General features: G+C 35.1%; 1 pseudogene; it reads right to left on the reverse strand.

The window, feature by feature from the left end:
• Positions 1 to 977: 977 nt before the first annotated feature.
• LOC115940975 (small nucleolar RNA U13) lies at positions 978 to 1,067 on the reverse strand (annotated as a pseudogene).
• Between the last annotated feature and the right edge of the window lie 17,372 nt (positions 1,068 to 18,439).

The following is an 18,439-nucleotide window of genomic DNA, read 5'->3' on the forward strand; positions in this document are numbered from 1 at the left end:
AGCACATTATCATAACTAAGGGGTCTATCCATCCAGACGATCTAACAGTTGTAAATACTTATGCCCCCAACTTGGAAGCACCCAAATGTATACATCAATTAATAACAAACATGAAGAAACTCATTGATTATGATATAATAACAGGAGGGGACTTTAACACCCCACTTACAGCAATGGACAGATTATCTAAGCAGAAAATCAACAAGGAAACAATGGCTTTGAATGACACCCTGGACCAGATGGACTTAACAGATATATTCAGAACATTTCATCCTAAAGAAGCAGAATCCACATTCTTTTTGAGTGCACTTGGAATATTCTCCAGAACAGATCACATACTGGGTCACAAATCAGCCCTCAGCTAGTACAAAAAGATTGGGATCATTCCATGCATATTTTCAGACCACAACACTATGAAACTTGAAGTCAACCACAAGGAAAAACTTGGAAAGACCACAAATACATGGAGATTATAGAAAGAATGAATGAGACAACCAGGAAATTAAAGAAAAAATACATGGAAAGAAATGAAAATGAAAACACAATGGCCTAAAACCTTTGGGATGCAGCAAAGGTGGTCCTAAGAGGGAAATATATTGCAATATAAGTCCACCTCAAGAAGCAAGAAAAGTCTTGAATACACAACCAAAACTTACACCTAAAAGAGCTAGAAAAGGAACAGCAAATAAAGCCTAACACCAGCAGAAGAAGGGAAACAATAATGATTAGAGCGGAAACAAATGATATAGAAACAAACAAACAAACAAATCTGGTTTTGTTCAACAAAAACTAAGAGCTGGTTCTTTGAAAGAATTAATAAAATTGATAAATCCCCAGCCAGACTTTTCAAAAAGAAAAGAGAAAGGACCCAAATAAACAAAATCACAAATGAAAGAGGAGAGAACACATCCAACACCATAGAAATACAAATAATTATAAGAGAATATTATGACAAATTATATGCTAACAAACTAGGCAATCTGGAAGAAAGGGATAAATTCCGAGAGGGAGGCACATGTCACACAATGGCATGAGCACCCAATCACACTTATGAACTGCAAAAGAATCTGGATAAATTCCGAGAAACATACAAACTACCAAAACTGAAACAGGAAGGAATAGAAAATTTGAACAGACCCATAACAGCAAATTAAATCAGTAATCAAAGATCTCCCCAAAAAACAAAAGTCCAAGGCCAGATGGCTTCCCAGGCAAATTCTACCAAATATTTAAAGAAGAATAAATACCTATTCTTAAGTTGTGTGGAAAGCCTTCAGGGAACAAAAGCCACAGAGAGCAACCAGAGCATATTACTCAGTCTGCCCCTGGCAAGGGCTGTGTAATTCTGCCCGGGGCAAAGACACTTGAAAATCAAAGCAACAGGCCCCTCCACCAAAAGATCAGAAAGAACATCCAGCCAAGACCAAGTTTACCACTCAATGAGAACTGCAAAACTCTAGCCCTCGGAGATTACAACACATAGAATTCATGGGTTTTTCCCCATGATTCTTTAGTCTTTCAATTTTAATTTCTTTTTATTTTTTCTCTTTCCTTTTTCAACCAGTTTCTTATTTTATCAACTTTTTAAAAATCTTTTTTAATTTTCATTTTTACAGTTACATTCTATCTCTTCATTGTATTTAATTTTATTTTTGTGTATATATATATATATATACATATATATATATATATGTATATATATATATATGTAAGTTTTTTTTTCTTTACAATTTTGGGATACAGCTTCTTCTAACAGACCAGTATACACCTAAAATCTAGTTTATGGTTCTGTTGTATTCACCTGTCTGATCATATTCTCTCTTTTTTCTTTTTCTTCTTCCTTTTTTTTTGTTTTTTGTTTGTTTGTTTTTCTTGTTTCTTTGTTTTGTTAGTCTTTTTTAATTTTCATCTTTACAGTTACATTCTATCCTTTCAATGTATTTAATTTTATTTTTGTATATATACATTTTTCTTTCTTCACAATTTTGAGATGTAGTTTCCTCTAATTGACCAAAATACACTCGGGATATAGTGTAATGCTCTGTTCTGCTCACCTATCTGTGTATATCCCTTCCCTTTTTGCTATGGATGTTGTTTTTCTCTTTTGGTTTTTTCTTATCTTTTAATTTTTATTTTTGCAGTTACATTCTATCCTTTCATTGTATTTAATTTTATTTTTGTACATATGTAAGTTTTTCTTTCTTTACAATTTTGGGATCTAGTTTTCTAACAAACAGACCAAAACACACACAGGATCCAGTGTATTACTCTGTTCTGTTCACCTGTCTGATTATATTCTCTTTCTTTTTTTTTTTTAATTGCTTTTTCTTTTTCTCTTTCTTTTCTTTTTTTTTCCCCCCGATTTCAGGTCTCTTCTGATTTGTTTAGTGTATATTTCTCTGGGGTCATTGTTGCATTTTAGTATTTTGTTCTCTCATTCATATATTCTTCTCTGGATAGAATGACAAGATGGAAAAACTCACCTCAAAAAAGAGAACAAGAGGCAGTACTGACTGCCAGGGACCTAATCAGAATGGAATAAGTAAGATGTTGGAACTAGAGTTCAGAATAACGATTATAAAGATAATAGCTAGGCTTGAAAAAAGCATAGAAGACACTAGAGAATTCCTTTCTGGTGAAATAAAAGAACAAAAATCTACCCAAGTCGAAATCAAAAAGGTTATTAATGAGTGCAATCAAAAATGGAGGCCCTAACTGCTATGATAAATGAGGCAGAAGAGAGAATTCATGATAAAGAAGACAAAATGATGGAGAATAAAGAAGCTGAGAAAAAGAGAGATAAACAACTACTGGATCATGAGGGGAGAATTCAAGAGATAAGTGATACCATAAAGCAAAACAATACTAAAATAATTTGGATCCCAGAAGAAGAAGAAAAAGGGAGAGGGGCAGAAAGTATATTGGAGCAAATTATAGTGGAGAACTTCCCTTATCTGGGAAGGAAACAGGCATCCAAGTCCAGGAGGCACAGAAAACCCTCCTCAAAATCAATAAGAACTGGCCAAAACCCTGACATATAATAGTGACACTTGCAAATCTCAGAGACAAAGAGAAAATCCTGAAAGCAGCTCAGGACAAGAGGTCTGTGACCTACAAGGGTAGAAATATTAGACTGGCAGCAGACATATCCACAGAGATCTGGCAGGCCAGAAAGGACTGACATGATATATTCAGGGTGCTAAATGAGAAAAATATGCAGCCAACAATACTTTATCCAGCTCAGATGTCATTCAAAGTAGAAGGAGTGATAAAAAGCTTCCAGAACAAACAGAAACTTAAGGAATTTGTGATCACCAAACCAGCCCTACAAGATACTATAAGCGAAGAGAGAGCCCAAAAGTAACATAGACCAGAAAAGAACAGAGACAATATATAGAAACAGGGAATTTACAGGTAATACAATGGCACTAAATTCATATCTTTCAATAGTTACCCTGAACATAAATGGGCTAAATGCCCCAATCAAAAGACACAGGGTATCAGATTGGATAAGACCCAACCATATGCTGTCTGCAAGAGATTCATTTTAGACCCAAACACACCTCCAGATTTAAAGTGAGGGGATGGAAAACCATTTATCATGCTAATGGACATCAAAAGAAGCTGAGATGACAATTCTTACTCAGACAAATTAGATTTTAAACCAAAGACTGTAATAAGAGATGAGGAAGGACGATATATCAGAATTAAAGGGTCTATCCAACAAGAAGACCTAATGATTGTATTTATTCCCCTAACATGGGAGCAGCCAATTATATAAGCCAATTAATAACAAAATTAAAGAAACTCATCAATAATAATAGAATAATAGTAGGAGATTTTAAAACCCCACTCACTGCAATGGACACATCATCTAAGCAGAAGATGCCTTTCCAGGCATATTTTTGGACCACAATACTTTGAAACTGGAAATCAATCACAAGAGAAAATTTGGAAAGAACTCAAATACATGGAGGTTAAAGAGCATCCTACTAAAGAATGAATGGGTCAACCAGAAAGTTAAAAAATTTTTAAAAAATCATGGAAGTAAATGAAAATGAAAACACAACTGTTCAAAACCTTTGGGATGAAGCAAAGGCAGTCCTAAGGAGGAAGTATATAGCAATACAAGACTTTCTCAAGAAACAAGAAAGGTCTCAAATACACAACCTAACCTTATACCTAAAGGAGCTGGAGAAAAAATGGCAAATAAAACCTAAATCATGCAAGAGAAGAGAAATAATAAAGATCAGAGCAGAAATCAATGAAATAGAAACCAAAAGAACAGTAGAACAGATCAAGAAACTAGGAGCTGGTTCTTTGAAAGAATTAATAAGATCAATAAATCCCTGGCCAGACTTATCAAAAAGAAAAGAGAAAGGACCCAAATAAATGAAATCATGAATGAAAGAGGAAAGATCACAATCAACAATGAAGAAATACAAACAAGAACAAGAACATATTATGAGCAACTATATGCCAACAAATTAGGCAATCTGGAAGAAATGGATGCATCCCTAGAGACTATAAGTGATCAAAACTGAAATAGGAAGAAATAGAAAAGCTGAACAGACCCATAACCAGCGAGGAAATTGAAGCAGTAATCAAAAATCTCCCAAAAAACAAGAGCCCAGGGCCAGATGGCTTCCCGGGGGAATTCTTCCAAACATTTAAAGAATCAATACCTATTCTTCTGAAGCTGTTTCAAAAAATAGAAATGGAAGGAAAACTTCCAAACTCTTTCTATGAGCCAGCATTACCTTGATCCCCAAACCAAAGACCCCACCAAAAAGAATTACATACCAATATCCCTGATGAACATGGATGCCAAAATTCTCACCAAATTACTAGCCAATAGGATCCAACAGTACATTAGAAGGATTATTCACTACGACCAAGTGGGATTTATTCCTGGGCTGCAAGGGTGTTTAAACATCTGCAAATCAATCAATGTGATACACTACATTAATAAAAGAAAGAACAAGAACCATATGATCCTCTCAATAGATGCAGAAAAAGCATTTGACAAAGTACAGCATCCTTTCTTGATTAAAATTCTTCACAGTGTAGGGATAGAGGGAACATACCTCAACATCATAAAAGCCATACACAAAAAGCCCACAGCGAGTATCATTGTCAATGCGAAAAAACTGAGATCATGTCCCCTAAGGTTGGGAACACAGCAGGAATGTCCACTCTCACAACTGCTATTCAACATAGTACTAGAAGTCCTAGCCACAGCAATCAGACAATAAAAAGAAATAAAAGGCATCTGAATTGGCAAAGAAGAAGTCAAACTCTCACTCTTTGCAGATGACATGATACTTTATGTGGAAAACCCAAAGACTCCACCCCAAAACTGCTAGAACTCATACAGGAATTCAGCAAAGTGGCAGGATATAAAATCAATGCACAGAAGTCAGTTGCATTTCTATATACCAACAATGAGACAGAAGATAGAGAAATTAAGGAGTCAATCCCACTTACAATTGCATCCAAAACCATAAGATACCTAGGAATAAACCTAATCAAAGAGGCAAAGGATCTGTACTCAGAGAACTATAGAACACTAATGAAAGAAATTGAGGAAGACACAAGGAAATGGAAAAATGTTCCATGCTCATGGATTGGAAGAACAAATACTGTTAAAATGTCTATGCCACCTAGAGCAATCTACACATTCAATGCAATCCTTATCAAAATACCATCAACTTTTTTCAAAGAAATGGAACAAATAATCCTAAAAATTTGTATGGAACCAGAAAAGACCCCAATAGCCAAAGGAATGTTGAAAAAGAAAACTAAAACTGGTGGCATCACAATTCCAGACTTCAAGCTCTATTACAAAGCTATAGTCATCAAGACAGTATGATACTGACATAAAAACAGACACATAGATCAATGGAACAGAACAGAAAACCCAGAAATGGACCTACAACTATATGGTCAACTAATCTTCAACAAAGTAGGAAAAGAAAAGGTAGTTTCTTCAACAAATGGTGTTGGGAGAACTGGACAGCAACATGCAGAAGAATGAAGCTGGACCACTTTCTTACACCATACACAAAAATAAATTCAAAATGGAAGATAAGACCTAAATGTGAAATCAAATTCCTAGAGGAGAACACAGACAGCAACCTCTTTCACCTCAACTGCTTACTAGACAGGTCTCCTGAGGCAAGGGAAATAAAAGCAAAAATAAACTATTGAGACTTTCAAAATAAAAAGCTCTGCACAGCAAAGGAAACAATCAATAAAACTGAAAGCAACATAAAGAATGGGAGAAGATATTTGCAAATTACATATCTGATAAAGTGTTAGTATCCAAAATCTATAAAGAACTTATCAAACTCAACACCCAAAAAAATAATCCAGTTAAGAAATGGGCAGAAGACATGAACAGACATTTCTCCAAAGAAGACATCCAGATGGCCAACAGACACATGAAAAGATGCTTAGCATGACTGATCATCAGGGAAAAGCAAATCAAAACTACAATAAGATACTACCTCACACCTGTCAGAATGGCTAAAATTAACAACGCAAGAAACAACAAGTGTTGATGAGGATGCAGAGAAAGGGGAACCCTCTTACACTTTTGGTGGGAATGCAAACTGGTGCAGTCACTCTGGAAAACAGTATGAAGGCTCCTCAAAAAAATTAAAAATGGAGCTACCCTACCACCCAGCAATTGCACTAGTAGGTATTTACCCAAAGGTTATAAAAATACAGATTCGAAGGGGCACATGCACCTGGATGTTTATAGCAGCATTATCAACAATAGCCAAACTATGTAAGCAGCCCAAATGTCCATTGACTGATGAAAGGATAAAGAAAATGCAGTATATATGCACAATGGAATATTGCCCAGCCATAAAAGAGAATGAAATCTTGCCATTTGCAATGATGTGGATGGACTAGAGTACATTATACTAAGTGAAATAAGTCAATCAGAGAAAGACAAATACCATATGATTTCACTCATATTTTGAATTTAAGAAACAAAACAGATGAACATACAGGAAAGAAAAAAGAGAGAGAGGGAAGCAAACCATAAGAAACTCTTAACTACAGAGAACAAAATGAGGGTCGTTGGAAGGAGGTGGGTGGGGGAAGGGCTAAATAGGGGATGGGTACTTGTGATGAGCACTGGGTATTATATGTAAGTGATGAATCCCTAAATTCTACTCCTGAAACCAATATTACATTATATGTTAACTAGAATTTAAATAAAAATTTGAAATGATAAATAAATAAATAAATAAATGACACTGAGGGGATAAATTATGTAAAATTTCCCTATCTGTACCCATAACTCTCCCACCAACTTCATTCAAAAGCATACAAATACAGACACGCACACACAAATACACACACACACACATTAAAAATTAGAAAGAGGGAAATTGGTTTATGCTTGTTTCCTTTGTATCTGAGTTTAGCTCTTCCTAATTTAGATTCATGGCTTTTTTTCCATTACTGTAATGATTATGTATGCTTTTTGTATTACTAATAAATAAGTACATAAACTTTGAAAATGAAGCATCACTAGATTTAGAGAATAAAGTGATTCTCCCTGACATTTCCTCAAACTTCTTAATCACCCAGGTTCCTGTATTGAAATCACATTCAGTTTTAATATATGAGGTACCTAGTGTAATATGAATTATACATCCTTTGTAGACTATTTGTCCATGTCCATCCTCAAATTTTAAATGCACCAGTACAAAGTTCAATTCTTCACTTTAATGTAGCTCAGAACACCTTCTAACTCAGTATTAATCAATCACCATGACAGTGTATTTGAAGAAAAAAAAGAAAACATGTCTTATCTCGCCTATTATCCTGTAGTAAAAGTTGTACAGAGATTAGTAGACAAACCATGTTATATTTCCTTAAGTTGCTATTCTATGCCTCACTATATCTAATCCTCTCAGGCTACTTTTCATTTGGATGTTTAAAAGAGATATTTTGTTGGTTACATAGCCATTTTTGCTACTTTCTTTTCCAGAAAATTGTGCTTTTAAAAAGGTTACCATGGTTACACATGGGTCAGTAACCAGCTGTTGTTGTTTTTCTTAATTTGCTATAAACCAAATAACAATAGGACTGAAAGTTACAAAGTGCATGGATCCTTACATCTTAGAATTTTCAGGCAATGGATGTTTCTCTACAAAATGCATATAAGTGCTTGCTGCTTATCTAACTATTCCTATGCTACAATGCCTACCGTAAACCCTACTTCTTTCAGAAAGTGTCCTCCCTCTTTGGAATTCTTTTCTGTCCATTATCTCTCAAAATGTGAGCCAGTGAAATATCTTCATAAGAAGCACCTGAATGAGGGGCGCCTGGGTGGTTTAGTCATTAAGTGTCTGCCCTTGGCTCAGGTCATGGTCCCACAGGTCATGGTGCCAGGGTCCTGGGATCAAGCCCAACATCAGGCTCCCTGCTCAGCGGGAAGCCTGCTTCTCCCTCTCCCACTCCCCCTCCTTGTGTTCCCTCTCTTGCCGTGTCTCTCTCTGTCAAATAAATAAATAAAATCTTAAAAAAAAAAAAAAGAAGAAGAAGAAGAAACACACTGGCTGATTGATAAGCAGGCCAATTCCCAGGTTTCATGCCAGGCCTAATCAATCAGACTCCCTGTTGTGGAATATAGTAATCTAAATATTTAACAGATCCAGGAAATGTGCTCAGTAAGGTTTAAAAATGTTTTTATCATTTTATACTTACTTTATGGAGTAAAATTCTACATATGAAATAGATCTCATAATATATTTTTTTTTTGCTTTACACAGTTTTAAGAAATCTATGTACAATTTTAACAAATGTAATACACCTGTATATACCTTATCATGAACTAAAACATTTCCATGTTTCCAGAAAATTCTCTCATATTTATTTCCTGTCACTCTCCCCTCCCCAGAGCACTGCTCTGGTTCTGGGTTTTTAAAAACATATTTTATGTGGTTTATATATATGCATATGCCACCTGAGATTACATCTCTTACTGATGCATAACATAAAGGCCACTCTCACAGCTTCCAAGCATATGCCTCTAGCTTTTCCTTGGCTAGTAGGAAAAACTGCTTCCACTCAAAATAAAAATTTAATTAAGGACTAAACCATTTTTAGCAGCTGTGATGAATTTGGGTACAAATTGAGTGTGACTATACTGCTCTTCAAAAATTCAACCACACCTGCTTCCTTAAACATTTCCAGATGAAAATAACACTGATTATTAACTAATACATGGTTGTACCTTAAAGTATTTCCTGCGAGAGCTCCAAAACTCTCATCAAATGTGTGCCTCAGTGACTAATATTACAATATTCTATGCCCAACCATACAAATGTTGATATAACTCCATATTCATTATAATTAACTCTTTAGCAGAATTTACATTGTTTTCAAGTGGATGTGGAATATTAGCAAAAATAAGCTAAATAATGTTTCATAAAATAAGTCAATAAATTTAAAAGAATGGAAGTAGTCCCACATATGAAATTAAATTAGGAATAAATAAAAAATATGTCTGAAAAGTCTTCCAAATATTTGGAAATTAAATAGCAATCTATCAGTCAAACAAGAAATCACAAAAGAAATTAGAAAATATTTTTTGTTCTTTTTTTTCATCATGAGAAGTATACTCTTTAATCCCCATCACCCATTTCAGCCATCCCCCCACCCACCTCCCCTCTGGTAACCATCACTTTGTTCTCTATAGTTAAAAGTCTGTTTCTTGATTTCCCTCTCTCTCTCTCTCTCTCTCAATCTCTCTCTCTTTTTCCTTTGATTCTTTGTTTCGTTTCCTAAATTCCACGTATGAGTGAGACCATATGGAATTTGTCTTTCTCTGACTTATTTCGCTTAGTATTATACTCTCTAGCTCTATGCATGTTGCTGCAAATGGCAAAATTTCATTCTTTTTATGGCTGATTATTATATATACATTATATTCCATTATATTATATAATTATAATAATGGAATATTATTATAATTATATAATATATAATAATATTCCATTATATATACATATATATATATATATATATACACCACTTCTTTATCTAGTCATCTATCAATGGACACTTAGGCTGCTTCCATAGTTTAGCTATTGTAAATAATATTGCAATAAACATAGGGGTGCATGTATCCCTTTTAATGAGTGTTTTTGTATTTTGGGGGTAAATACCCAGTAGTGCAATTACTGAATCATAGGGTAGTTCTATTTTTAATTTTTTGAGGACTTTCCATGCTGTTTTCCAGAGTGGCTGCACCAGTTTGCACTCCCACCAACAGTGCAAGAGTGTTCCCCTTTCTCTGCCAACACTTGTTGTTTCTTGTGTTTTTTATTTTAGCCACTCTGACAGGTGTGAGGTGATACCTCATTGTAGTTTTGATTTGCATTTCCCTGATGATCAGTGTTGTTGAGCATCTTTTCATGTGTCTGTTGGCCATCTATCAGAGAGTTCTCTCTTTGGAGAAATGTTTGTTCATGTCTTCTGCCCATTTTTAAATTGGATTGTTTGTTTTTTGGGTGTTGAGTTTGATAAGTTCTTTATAGATTTTGGATCTAACACTTTATCAGTTATGTCATTTGTAAATATATTCTCCCATTCTGTGGGTTGCCTTTTAGTTTTGTTGATTGTTTCCTTTGCTGTGCAGAGCTTTTTATTTTGATGAAGTCTCAATAGTTTATTTTTGCTTTTATTTCCCCTGACTCAGGAGACATATCTAAAAAAATGTTGCTACAGCCAATGTCAGAGAAATTACTACCTTTGCTCTCTTCAAGGATTTTTATGGTTTTAGGTCCTACGTTTAGGCCTTTAATCCATTTGGAGCTTATGTTTGTGTATGGTATAAGAAGGTGGTCCACTTCTGTTCTTTTGCATGTAGTGTCCAGTTTAGAAAATATTTTTAAAAGAATAAATTCAGGGGGTGGGGTGGGAGGGATGGGGTGGCTGGGTGATAGACATTGGGGAGGGTATGTGCTATGGTGAGTGCTGTGAATTGTGCAAGACTGTTGAATCACAGATCTGTACCTCTGAAACAAATAATGCAATATATGTTAAGAAAAAAAGAAGAAGAAGGTAGTAGGAGGGGAAGAATGAAGGGGGGGAAATCGGAGGGGGAGATGAACCATGAGAGACGATGGACTCTGAAAAGCAAACTGAGGGTTCTAGAGGGGAGGGGGGTGGGAGGATGGGTTAGCCTGGTGATGGGTATTGAAGAGGGCACATTCTGCATGGAGCACTGGGTGTTATGCACAAACAATGAATCATGGAACACTACATCAAAAACTAATGATGTAATGTATGGTGATTAACATAACAATAAAAAAGTCAAAAAAGAAGAAAAAAAGAATAAATTCATTCTAAGAGGCCAGCAACACCCTGATACCAAACCAGACAAAAACATGGGAAAAGAACACTACAAAGCAGTATCTCTCATGAATGTAGATGAAAAAGTCTCAACAAAAAATTAGCAAATTGAATCCAACAATGTGTAAAAAGAATTATATACAACAACCAAGTAGAATTAACCTCAGATATTCACAGCTGTTTCAACATTGGAAAATTGATTGATGTAATCTGTCACGTCAACAGTCTAAAGACAAGAAAACTCACATGATCATATCAATAGATGCAGGTTTGACAAAATCCTACACTCATTTATGATAAAAACTCTCAATAAACTAGGAATAGAGGGGAACTTCCTCCAGCTGTAAATAATAACAAAAAACCTACAACTAAAATATTTAATGGTGAGAAATTAGGAAATTTCCCACTAAGATGAGGAACAAGGCAAGGTCCTCATCACTCCATGTCAACATTATATTGGAAGTCCTAGCTAATGCCATAGGACAACTGATTGGGACAGAGAACATAAAACTGCCTTTGGTCACAGATAACATGGCTGTATCTATGTAGAAAATCTGAAAGAATCAGCAAAAAACACCCCTTGAACTAATAAGCAATTATAGCAAGTTTGTAGAATATATGGTCATATACAAAAGTCACATTCCCATGTTCAGCAACAAACAAGTGAAATTTGAAATTGAAAACACATTGTCATTTGCATTAGTGCCCCCAAAAATGAAATACTTGGGCATAACTCTAACAAAATAAGTATGCAGTCTATATAAGGAAAACTATGAAACTATAAAAGAAATCAAACTAAATAAATGGAGAGATGTTCTATGTACATGGATAGAAAGACTCAATAATGTCAAGATGTCAGTTCTTCCCAACTTGATCTTCAACTTCAACCCAATCTCAATCAAAATCCCAGCAAGTTATTTTGTAGAGATTGCCAAACTAATTCTAAAGTTTATAGGAAGAAGCAAAAGACCCAAAATAGCCAATACAGTATTGAAAGAGAAGAAAAAAGTTGGAGGACTGATGTTACTACCTGACTTTAAGACTTACTATAAGGTGACAGTAATCATAAGACAGTGTGGTACTGAAGAAGGAATAGATGAATAGATCAATGGAACAAAATAGAGATCCCAGAAATATAGTCAACTCATCTTTGACAAAGGAGAGAAGGCAATACCGTGGAACAGAGATAGTCTTTTCTTTTTTTATTTATTTATTTATTTATTTATTTATTTATTTGAGAGAGAGACTGAGAGAGAGAGAGAGCACATGAGAGGGGGAGGGTCAGAGGGAGAAGCAGACTCCCTGCCGAGCAGAGAGCCCGATGCAGGACTCGATCCTGGGACTCCAGGATCGTGACCTGAGCCGAAGGCAGCCGCTTAACCAACTGAGCCACCCAGGCGCCCCCAGAGATAGTCTTTTCAACAAATGGTGTTGGAATAACTTGACATCCACATACAAGAAATAAATCTAAATACAGGCCTTATATGCTACATAAAAACTAACTGAAAATGAGTCACAGACTTAAATGTAAAATGCAAAACTATAAAACTCCTGAAAGACAACATAGGAGAAAATCCACATGACCTTGGGTTTGACAATAACTTTTTAGATACAACAGCAAAAGCATAGCCCATGAAAGAAATAATTGATATGCTGGACTTGACTAAAATTAAAAATTTCTGTTTATGAAAGACACTGTCAAGAGAATTAGAAGACAAGCCATAGGCAGGGAGTAAATATTTGCAAAAGACATATCTGATAAAGAACTGTTATCCAAAATACACAATGAATTCTTAAAACTCAACAATAAGAAAGTAATCCAACTTCAAAAATGAATCAAAACCCTTAACAGACACTTCACCAAAGAAGACATCCAGATAGCAAATAAGTACATCGAAAGATGCTCCACATCATGTCATCAGGGAAACGAAAACTAAAACAATGAAAAAAATAAAATAAAACAACAATAAAATAACACTATGCATCTATTAGAATGACCAAAATCCAGAACAGGGTCAATACCAAATGCTGCTGAGTATGCTAGTAGGAATGCAAAACAATACAGCCACTTCGAAAAATAATTTGGTGATTTCTTACAAAACTAAACATACCCTTGCCATGCAATGCAACAATAGTGCTCTTTGGTATTTGCCCAAAGGATTTGAAAACTTAAATCCACACAAAACCTACACAGAGATGTTTATAGTAGCTTTATTCATAACTGCCAAATCTTGGAAGCAACCAAAATGTCCTTCAGTAGGTAAATGGATAAATAAACTACTGTATCCAGACAATGAAATATTATTTAGTGCTAAAAAATAATGAGCTATCGAACCATGAAAAGAGATGGAAGACCTTAAATGCACATTAATAGGTAAAAGAAGCCAATATGAAAAGGCTACATACTGTATGATTCCAACTATAAGACATTCTGGAAATGGCAAAATACGGAGACAGTAGAAAGATCAGTGGTTGCTAGAATCTGGGCAGTGGAGGGTGGTATGCATAAGCAGAGGATATTTAGGGTAATGAAACTACTTGTATCATACTGTGAGGGTGGAAACATTTCATTATACATGTCCAAACCCATAGAATATATAACACACCAAGAGTGAACCCTACTGTAAACTATGAGTTTTAGGTGACGATGTTATGTCAGTGTAGGTTCATCAGTTGTAAGAAATGTACCACTCTGGTGGGGGATGTTGATAATGAGGGAGGTTATGCATGTGTAGGGGCAGGGGAAATATAGGATATCTCTCTCTGTATCTTCCTCTCAATTTTGCTGTGAACCTAAAATTACTCTAAAAATTAAACTCTTTTTTTGTTTTTTTAAGATTTTATTTATTTATTTGACAGAGAGAGACACAGCGAGAGAGGGAACACAAGCCGGGGGAGTAGGAGAGGGAGAAACAGGCTTCCCACGGAGCAGGGAGCCCGATGTGGGGCTAGATCCCAGGACCCTGGGATCATGACCTGAGCCAAAGGCAGACGCTTAACGACTGAGCCACCCAGGTGCCCCAAAATTAAACTCTTTTTTAAAAAGAATAAAAATAGGGTGCCTGGGTGGCTCAGTTGTTTAAGCGACTGCCTTCGGCTCAGGTCATGATCCTGGAGTCCCTGGATCGAGTCCCGCAAGGGGCCCCCTGCTTGGCAGGGAGTCTGCTTCTCCCTCTGACCCTCCCCCCTCTCATGTGCTCTCTCATTCTCTCTCTCTCAAATAAATAAATAATCTTAAAAAAAAGAAAAAGAAAAAGAATAAAAATAAAACAACATATTAAAACATACGAAGTGCTAATAAGCAGTGCCTAAAAAGAAATCTGTGACCTTAAGTGCTTATTTAGAAAAGGAGAAAGTTCTAAAATGAGCAAGTTTCTATTTTATGAAGCTACAAAAATAGGAACAAATTAATCCCAAAATAGAAGAAAATAATGAAGATAAGAGAATTCAATGAAATAAAAATGGTGAAAGGATAGAGTAAAGTCAAGGAAATTAAAAACTGGTTCTTTAAAAAGCTTGAAATTTTTTATAAACATCTAGCTGGGGGAGAAAATGCAAACTAGCAGTACAAGGAATGAAAGAGGGGACAAACTGCATAACTACAGACATTAAGAGGATAATTAAGGAAATATTATGAATAAAGTTATGCCAACAAATTTGACATCTTAAAGTAATAAACACCTTAATAAACACAAATGATCAAATCGAATCAAAAAGAAGTAGAAAAGCCAAATTTCCCCATATCAAATTTTAAAATAATTGAATTAATAATTTAAAACATTTCCATAAAGAAAAATCCTCATGCAGAGGCTTCATTAGTAAATTCTATCAGACATTTAAGGAAGAAATAATGCCAAGCCTACACAAACGACACAAATTATTTCCAAAAAATGGAGAAAGAAGGAAGACTTCTTAACTCATTTTGGGTAAGACCAATATTGACCGGATTCCAAAACTAGGCAAAAATAGTACAAGAAAATAAAACAGGACGATAGTCCTCATGAATTTAGTTGCAAACACCCTTAAGAGTAAGCTATAAAAATAATAATATAGCATGACCAAAAAGGGTTTTTCCCAGGAATGCTATATTGGTTTAACATTAGGGAATCGATTAATGTAACTGACCATATTGAAAAATAATGATATACATCTCATTCGAAATATAAAAAATATTTGAAAAAATTCCATACCCTCTCACAATAAAAACCCTCAGCAAACTAGAAGAAACTTTCTCATCCTGACAAAGGGCATCTTTGAAAAACCTAAAGTTCACACCATGCTCAATGGTGAAAGAATGATCACTTTCCTTTTAAGATGAGTAACAAAGCAAGGATGCCAATTCTCACCACAATTCAACATTGCTCGTGAAGTCCTTACTACTACAATTAAGGGGGGGAAAGGAAATAAAAGGCAAACATATTAAAAAACATGAAGTAAAACTATCACTATTCACAGCTCACGTGATTGTGTAGAGACAATCCTTAAGAGTTTATGAAAAAATAAACTCTTAAGCATGTATAATAAGGTTGCAGGATACTAAGTTAATATTCCAAAGTCAGAATAGAAACCATTTCTACAAAAAGTCTACTAATGAACGTTTGGAAATTTAAATTTTTTAATAGCCATTTACAATCACAACAAAAGTATGAATACTTAAGGATTAATTTAACAACATATATGTAAGAACCATACATATAAAACTATAAAACATTACTGAGTAAAATCAAAGGTGATATAAATTTTTTAAAAGATGATGTAAATAAATGAAGGCATATAACACATTGGTGGGTCAGAAGACAACATTGTTAAGGTGTCGGTGCCATTCAAATTCATGTATACATTTAATCCCATCAAAATTTCAGCAGGATTTTTTATATTAATTGAAAGCTGATCCTAAAATTTATACAGCAACGTAAAGGAATTAGAATAGCTGGAACAATTTTGAAAAAGAATAAAATTGGAGGACTAATATTCCCTGGTTTTCAGACTTACTATAAAGCTCATAGAAAAACTTATTATTGGCACAAGAGTAGATAGATTATAGAGTGATTGAACAGAATACAGAGTCCAGAAATAGACCCACACCTACATGGTCAATTGCATTTATTTTAAAGTATGCTACATACCCCACATGATGCTTGAACTCATGACCCTGAGATCATGAGTCACACGTTCTACCAACTGAGCCAGCCAGGCATCCCTGGTCAATTGACTTTAGACAATGGTGCCAAGGTAACTTCAATCAGGAATAGGATTGTGTTTTTCAGTAAATGGGGCTGTAACAGCTGGCTATCTACATGGGGAAAAAATAAACATTGGATGTTTCCTCACCTCATACACAAATATACACTCAGAATGGATCATAATTCTCATCATAAACCCTAACACTTCTAGAAGAAAGAGTAGGAAAAAATCCCTGTGACCTTGGAGTAGGCAAAGATTTCTTAAGGCCACAAAACCCATGAATCATTAAAAAAATATATTTTTGACAAATTGCATTTCATCAAAATGGAAAACTTCTACTCTTCAAAAGATGTCATTTAGGAAATATAAAGGCAAACACTGATGGAGAAAATATTCACAAAACCACAAATCTTCTATCTAGAAATGAGTTGTATACAGAATATATTAAGAACTCTTACAACTTGACGATTCAAAGACAAATAGCCTAATAAAAATGAGAAATAATATATGAACAGTTACTTCATAAAAGAAGATATATAAATGGCCAATAAATATGAGAAAACATATTCAGCATCACTCATCTTCATGGAAATGCTAATGAAAACTACAGTGAGATATTACTCTGTGTCCATTACAATGGCCCAAGTTAAAGTCTTTCATATATGGCTACTGTGAGTACAAAATAATACAATGAAATTTGGAACACAGTTTAATAGTTTCTTATAAATTTAAACAAATACTTCACACATGACTAGAACTCCATTACTAGGTATTTACCTAAGAGAAATAACACATGTTCACACAAAGACTTGTTTACATATGCAAATAGCAGCTTTATTGGTAATAGCCAAGAACTGGGATGTCTATCATGTCCATCAACAGATGAACTAATGAAAAAATGTATTATACATCCATATGATGGAATAGTACTCAGCAAGAGATGGAACAAGCTATTGATACTTCAGCAACATGCATGAATGTCAAAAAGCATTGTGCTGAATGAAAGAAATCAGCCTGGTGTGAGATTACGTGTATATAAAACACCAGAGAGGCAAATCCAGTCTGTAGTGACCAAAAGATTAGTGGTTGTCTGGTCCCATGAGGGACAGGGTATTGACTGGGAACGGCCACAAATTAAACCAGGTGATGAAAATCCTCCTGAGTGTAGTTTTTAGCTCACAGGCATACACCCTTTTGTCCAAACTCACTCCGCAGCATACTTAAATAGGTACATTTCATTCTAGGTTAACACAATAAAGTCCTTTTTAAGGAAACTGAGTCACTGGGAAACAGCATGAAAAATGTGAATTTTCAAAAAGTCTGCTTTTGTTTACAGTCAGACGCAGACAGATGCTTTAAAATAAAATGTTGTTAAGGGGCACCTGGCTGGCTCAGTTGGTGGAGCGCATGACTCTTGATCTCGGGGTTTTGAGTTCGAGCCCCACATTGGGTGGAGAGATTACTTAAAAATAAAATCTTTTAAAAATATATAAATAAATAAATGTTGTTACAATCACAATGGTATCATATGGTGAGAGTTTGATCAGAAGGAAACAATTTGATCAGAAGGAAAAGTAGTTTGTAATAGCTCATTAGTAGTGCAGGAGGGGGTCCAGATCACCACCTTCTTCCCTCATCCTGACAGCGCAGCTCCGCACCCCCACCAAGTCAAGGCACAAGCAGAAGCAGATGATTGTAGCCGCTCAGTCCACATACCTGGCACAGTGTTGACAGGTCTTGCTAGGAGATGGCATATCCGTGTTTATCTTTGTGTTTTCTTTCTATCTTGGCACACAGTTTTGACGTTTACACAAACTCAGTATCTATCAAACTTCAGCTTGTGTTTCACAGTTTACATGGTTGAATTTATATA

This window comes from Leptonychotes weddellii, chromosome 3, assembly GCF_054177405.1.
Source record: "Leptonychotes weddellii isolate Sample4059 chromosome 3, ASM5417740v2, whole genome shotgun sequence".
Lineage (NCBI taxonomy): Eukaryota > Metazoa > Chordata > Mammalia > Carnivora > Phocidae > Leptonychotes > Leptonychotes weddellii.